The sequence below is a fragment of the Papio anubis genome, chromosome 5, assembly GCF_008728515.1.
Source record: "Papio anubis isolate 15944 chromosome 5, Panubis1.0, whole genome shotgun sequence".
NCBI lineage: Eukaryota > Metazoa > Chordata > Mammalia > Primates > Cercopithecidae > Papio > Papio anubis.
In genome coordinates, this window is record NC_044980.1 from 146,077,859 (window position 1) to 146,084,728 (window position 6,870).

Here is a 6,870-nt window from a genome sequence, read left to right on the forward strand (position 1 = left end):
AAGGAGTCCTGATTATTTTTAGACGTCAACCTTTCCTTCATTTGAAACAGGAGAGGCCCACCCATCCACTGCCTCCAGAATGGCATCCTAATTAGTCTAAGCCAGGAGTCGTCACACTAAAGCCCACGGACAAAACATGGCCAGCCACTGCTGCCTGTAAGCTAAGACTAGTTTTTACATTTTTTAATGGCTAGTAAAATAAACCAAAAGAAGGATAGTGTGTCTTGACACATAAGAATTATGCAAAATTCTAATTTCTGTGGCCATAACGTTTTTTAACAGCTTTATTCAGATATAATTCACATACTGCACAATTCACCAATTTAAAGTATACAATTAAATGGCTTGCAGTATATTCACAGGGCTATACAACTATCACCACATTCAATTTTAGAACATTTTCATTACCCGCAAAAGAAACCTCATGCCCTTAAGCCATCACCCCTTTATCCCCCTAGTACCTCAAGCTCTAGACAGTCAATAATCTATTTTCAGTCTTCGTAGATTTGTCTGTTCTGGACATTTTATACACATAAATAAAGTTTTATTGGAACATGTCCATGCTCATTTACATTTTGTCTATAGCTGCTTCTGCACTACAACGACAGAGTTGGATTGTTGTGACAGAAACCATATGTCTCACAAAGCCTAAATTATTTACTATCTGCTTCTTTACAGGGAAAGTTTGCAGATCCCTGTTCTAAGCCAATTAGAGTCTGGCATTCCTTTAGAGTCTGTTTTTGGGCCAGGGATGAGTATTTGAGCTTTGTTGACCCAATTAGACATGAAGGAAAAACATTTTCTCTTCACATGAAATAGGTTTCTCTTTCCTGGGCTTTGCAGGGTGAGACTCAGCTGCTATTGGAAGACATCTAGGCACTGTGAGTGGACGGCCTGAGGACAACAGTGAAGATGACGAGCCAATAAAGAGAAAGCAGTTCAGTGCTGGATTACTGAATCAACCAATCCTGAATTCCATGTGCCTCTGGATTTCCTGTCACATCAAATAGCCTCATTATTGAAGACAGCATGACATAGAGTTTCTGTTACCTGTAGCCAAAAGCAGTCTACCAGACACAGCTTCTTGCTAAAGAGGTGGCTGAGTAACATGCTGGTTTGAACCAAAGTTGAATTTTCCTGGACAATTAAAGAGAGGCTAAGTGTAGATGCCATGAGATCTCTTTTTGCTCTGTTCTTTACCTATGCAATGTTCTGCCTCTGTAAGCAACTGGCAATGTTCAGAGGGAATTATTTTCAAGGAATACCAACTTATTGGCCTTCCTACTCATCTGTATGTCCCTGGTTTTTCAAGTAGCCTGCTCAATTTTGAGATATGACTCTTAACCCCATTTATAAATAAATAAATGAATAAAATGAATAAAATTTGAATTGCTCTGTTTAAAGTAGAAATGTTATTTTTTTGAGGGTGGTGGGCAGAATCTGATCTATAGCTTACTGAGTCTCTAATGACTACGTACTCATTTCAAAATGTCTTTTATAGGAGGGAAAAATGTAGCCAGCACTTGTAGCTAGCTAGCCAAATCGCCACACTCAACAATATAAAGGTCTCTTGCTAAGGAAGGAGAGGGAATGGGTATGTATAGATAGAGGGAAACTTTTACCATCCTTTGTAAGCACCCCTTGATGTCAGCTCCAGTGCTTGGGAAAGCCATTGCCTCTTTAATAAAGCAGGTAACAGAAAATGTAAAAATATATTTTTCTTTCCTTCCTTTCTTCCTTTATGTGGTGGGCATCTATTAAAGAAAGAAGTTAAGAGATTTTGTTATTTTAAATTGGGCCTGCTGTGGTGGTACTATTTCAGGTATTTCTTTCTTTGTTATGCTTTTCCAAATTGTTTTTTTTTATAAACACGTATACTTTTTAAAATCAAAATCAGTTTAATTTCATATTTAAAAATTATCTCATTAATATTTTCCCCAGTTTGCCCTGAAACCTCAGTTGGTCATCAGTGTGGTTAGTCAGTGTGGAGAAGAAGAATCATCGTATGTTCAGTAAAATGGATAAATTCCTATATAAAAACATGTTCAGTAATTAAATTAGTAGCAAGCAGAAAGCAGTAGTATTTAAGACTCTGGGGTTGAAAGCCTGAACTTATCACAGGCTTCTTATGTGCCACTGACCAGTCAGTTCTTTTCTATTTAACTTTCTACTGCTTCTTGAAGCTTTGTTCCGTGGGCATCAGTTTCTTTGTGAGTAAAACATCTTCTTCAAATGTCTACCTATGCCTTTCCTAAAGTTGAATATCAGATAATCAACTTCTATATTCTTAAGGTGCCTTAGTACATTCCTCCATTATAACTCTCACCTGGCTGAATTTTTAAAGGTCTTTAATGGAACTCCTCAGCTTAATGGCGAGTACTTTGTAGGAAAATACTGTCTTTATTTATCTCAGTTTCCTTGAATTTGCCATTGTCCTACACACTTGATAGATGATTTTCAAATAAATGAATAACTAGCTTTCATTATTTCACTCTAAAGAATAAAGGCAGCTGGACCAAATAGATCATCAGGTTATGTATCTATACAAATGATGGCTGATTTGGTAGCTTCTCCGATTGCTCATATGGACCTGATAACATGATCAGTGTGTTATAAGAAACTGTAGCTTATCATTCTTTTTGACTAATAGTGACAGGCCCAAAGTAACAGCATCTTAAACAATGGAGAATGGAGATTTTCCCACTGGCCTTTTACCTGTACTATACAAAGACATGTTGTGATGGGTATGTAGTCATTAGAGACTCAGTATCTCTTATTTCTCTGTTCTACTATCCTTACTGAATGACTCCTCTCTTCTAGGTTGCCTTGTGGTTTCTAACGGCTGCTGAAGCTCCTAGTCATGTAGAGGGTGAATGTCCCAGAGAAAAAAAAAAAAGGCAACTATTTAAATTTCCCAGTTGTTCTCTCTGCCTCTCAATCTTTCAAGTTTGCCAAATAAGCAGAGTTCAATTTAGTCAGTTAAATCCCTGTATGTGACCCCACTGAACTTATCAATATGGATGTCAAGTTTTAAGTCTGATAAACTACTCCAATGTATGTAGAATGCTGCTCAGTGGGGGGTAGGTATGTGCACATTATAGAGCAAATTTCTGGACACACTAGGTCTTGCTCTGTTTCTGTGAGTCTGCATTATCCTTTGGCTGTCACAGTGTCTCCAGCAAGTTGTTCTCTGGTATTTTTCCTTCTAATAGGGGTCTCTTGCATCCTTAACAATGAAATTTCGGACTCGTCATCGGGCAGTGGAAGCAAGATTATTTTTAGAGGACAAGCATACTCATCGCCCTACACAAAATCAATCTGCTTGCTTTTACAGAAAGCTTGGACTTTAAGAGAGCTTGAGATTCTGGGTAGCTTTTCATTTTAGTCGCGTTTATATTTTTAAAAGAATATTGAACTGTTTCCACGGTGACATTTCATAATCACAGAGTCTGGAAAAAAAAAAAAAAAAAAAAAAAAAAAAAACCCTACTAGCAAAGCTGGAGGAGCAATGGATTCCTCCATAAATCACCAGGAATTTTGATGGTGCTGTCAAGCTTCCAGGCACCGCCCACTCTGAGGCCTAAGGACAGTAACCTAACAGACGAGGAGACAAAAACCCCAGGGAACTTTTGTGTCTTAGAAAACACGGGCAGTAATAGCAAATTATTCATATTTTTGAATAATCTTAAAATTCTACTCCTTTCTTCCATTTAGTTTTCTTAAAGCTGGGAGAGGTATTATTTGTGAGCTTTGCCATTTTAATTTCTGACCCTAGAACAGACAGAAAAAATAAGTGAGAAAACAAAGAAACCCTGAATTTAAACATAATATGTTCCAATTTGCAAACACGCACACAAATATGATTCGTCAGTTCAGGTTAGGATGTGTGAGGTGGTCAAGGCAATAACTTAAATCCCAGATTCTGGTCCTAGTTGTAACAAAAACTGGCAGTAATCTGGGTGAAAGAAGAGCTTATCTCTCTGTCTATATACCTGTGTGTGAAAACAAGTAGCTTGGAATAACCTCTGTTATAAAAATTGCATTTTGTTTTGAAAAATTGTTCCAGGAAAGGATGTTATGTTCCATTTCATAGCTAAATGTCTTAGTCTGTTTTCTGTTGCTCATAACAGAATACCTGAACTGAGAAATTTATTAAGAAAAAGAATTTATTTCTTAAATGTATAGAGGCTGAGAAGTCCATGTCTGGTGAGGGCCTTCTTGCTAGTGGGGACTCTGCAGAGTCCTGAGGAGGGTAAGGTATCACCTGGCGAGGAGGCTGACTGTGCTCGTTCAGGCTCTCTTCCTCATCTTACAAAGCTACCAGTCCCACTCCCATGATAGCCATTGATTCATTAACCCACTAATCCATTAATCCCTGAATCGATTACTCCATTCATGAGGGCAGAGGCCTCATGACCCAATCACCTCTTAAAGACCCCACCTCTCAATACGGCAACCTTGAGGATTAAATTTCAACATGAGTTTTGGAGTGGACAAATATTCAAATATAGCACTAAATAAATTTAGGAAAACCTGTTTATTCTTACTCCCCTTATGAGATCACTTTCCCATTGCTATATTATAGGCTCTGAGACGATCCATGATGATGTAAAATAAAACAAAATATTTCTTGAATTTATTTGAGGAAAAATATATAATACATATGATATATAATATTATATATCATAGAATATATATTTATGTTATTGTATATAATATGTACATATATAGCACTAAATAATCGTATAAATGTATATAATGTATATAAATAAAAATATACACACATATATTTTTTCCCTCCTCCGGTTCACATCTTAACCTAATGTAGAACTATTTCTTAAGGGATATAGTTTGACAAACCCTAGATTGAAATGATAATTAAAGACCTTGGTGGTTTTTAAATATTGGCCTTTTATGACTTGGTAACACTCCATTAAGCAGCACATCAAGCCAGTTACCATACTGCGATAACTGATGTGCATAATGATGACCTGTACTTTTTTAAGATACTGAAGGGCAGACTAAGCCAATGAAGAAAGATTGAATTTATGTTCCTGTGGCTAAGGACTGAGTGCCTTTTCATATCTGGATCTTTTGCATATTAGTACCCTGAGAGAGAGAGGGAGGAGGAGAGAGAGAGACAGAGAGAGAGACAGACAGAGTTTATGTGTACCCTTAGTGTGTACTACTGAAAGATGAATGTTTTAAACTGTATATATGTGTGGTTGCACACACACTTACATCCATAGTTCAGGTCTAAATAGAGCTCTGCTGAAGGGGGAAAAAGCAGTTGGCACCCAAAATCTTTCTGGTAAGTTTTCATAAAGGGTTCTGATAAGAGGCATTTTGTTATATGAAAAGTGCATGGGCTTGGCAATCAGACAGATACGTAACTAGCAGGCTGAGGTCTGTGAGTTATGTATCTGAACCTCAGTTTCCCATCTGTTAATTGGGAAAAAAAGTAGCTACCTCTAGATGTTAAATAGCAAATGTAAAGCATCTAGCACATAGGAAGAATTCAACAGAAACTTTAGGTAAATTTACACCTCTTTTCAATATATCTTCTTGAGGACAGAATCTGTAACTTCTAAACTTGGACTCTGCATAACCTCTAGCATACAACATCTAGCATCTCAACCTGTCATTGACTTTCCCGATAGGATTCCTACTGAGAAAATTCAGTAGGTTCAGTGGGTTCTACTGCCAGATATAAATTGCTTTGTAAATTGATTAGTTAACCATAAAACTTAAATTTTGAAATAAACTAGGCATTTATTCTCCCCACACCCCTCCTGCCAAAGCCCATTAGCAGAACAACTTGGGTGTTCTTCTTCCCTACCTCATCCTAGTTTCTTTCTGCAAACTTCAAATTGTCACTTCCTCAGAAGGCTTTCCTTGACCACCTTGAATAGTTCATTTTCTGTTGACAGCACTGGGTACTTCTCTTTTGGAGCACATTCTGCATTCTGCAGCAATCTTTCTCTTTCTCTATCTCTTTGCACTTCTTTGATTTTCATCTGTTCTCCTAAATCAGTTTGTAAACTATGAGAGGGCAGAGACTATGTATGACTGCCTTTCTCTGCCAATGTTATCTTCTGTACTGAACATAGTGTTTGGCACATAGTAGGTACTGAACAAATATTTGAATGAATGAATAAATGCTCTTTTTCCACTTCTCACTAAGAGCTTATTCCTTGTGAGTTTTTCATCAAGGCTGAACATCATAAGTAAGTTTACAGCCAGAGTTCTGTCTGTGCCCCACCTCTGCGTGAAAACCTAACCCAGTGACAACTAAAAGGTCACATCCTAGGGACTTTTGGCCAGCTTGCTTACAACTGGCTTTCAACAAAACAAAAAGCGATGGAAGGCAGGTGAGGCTAGGTCAGAAATCATCTCCATGTTATGATCCTTTGCTTGCTGCTGGCAACATGTAGCTGTTTGCTTCGTGTAGCTCAGTTTCTGGGTTCTCTAGCGCCACTCAACTTTGAAGACTTCATTTCCGGTGGGTTCATGTTTGCATGAGCTCTGGCCATCCTACATTGCTCCGCCCAGTAACATTTGTGACTTAGCTGCCTGGCTTCTGACCCCATCACTCCTCCACACCCTACAACCCACGTCTCCCTTGTGCTATATTCCCCAGTCTTGGCTCTGTTCCCAGTGCCCTCAGCCTGCTGCCACCCACGGCACAGCATGACGGAATGATTCCTTCGACAATATTTGTCTTTGGAAACATAACCCATGGGCAAGAGATGCCTGGATTTAAATATCCAAACTGCATCTCTCTGCAGCAGGAATTGAGGAATCATGTTCTCTAGGGTCTTTCCAAACCCAAGTGCCTATGTGTTCAGTGGGCTCTGTGGATTCATGAGA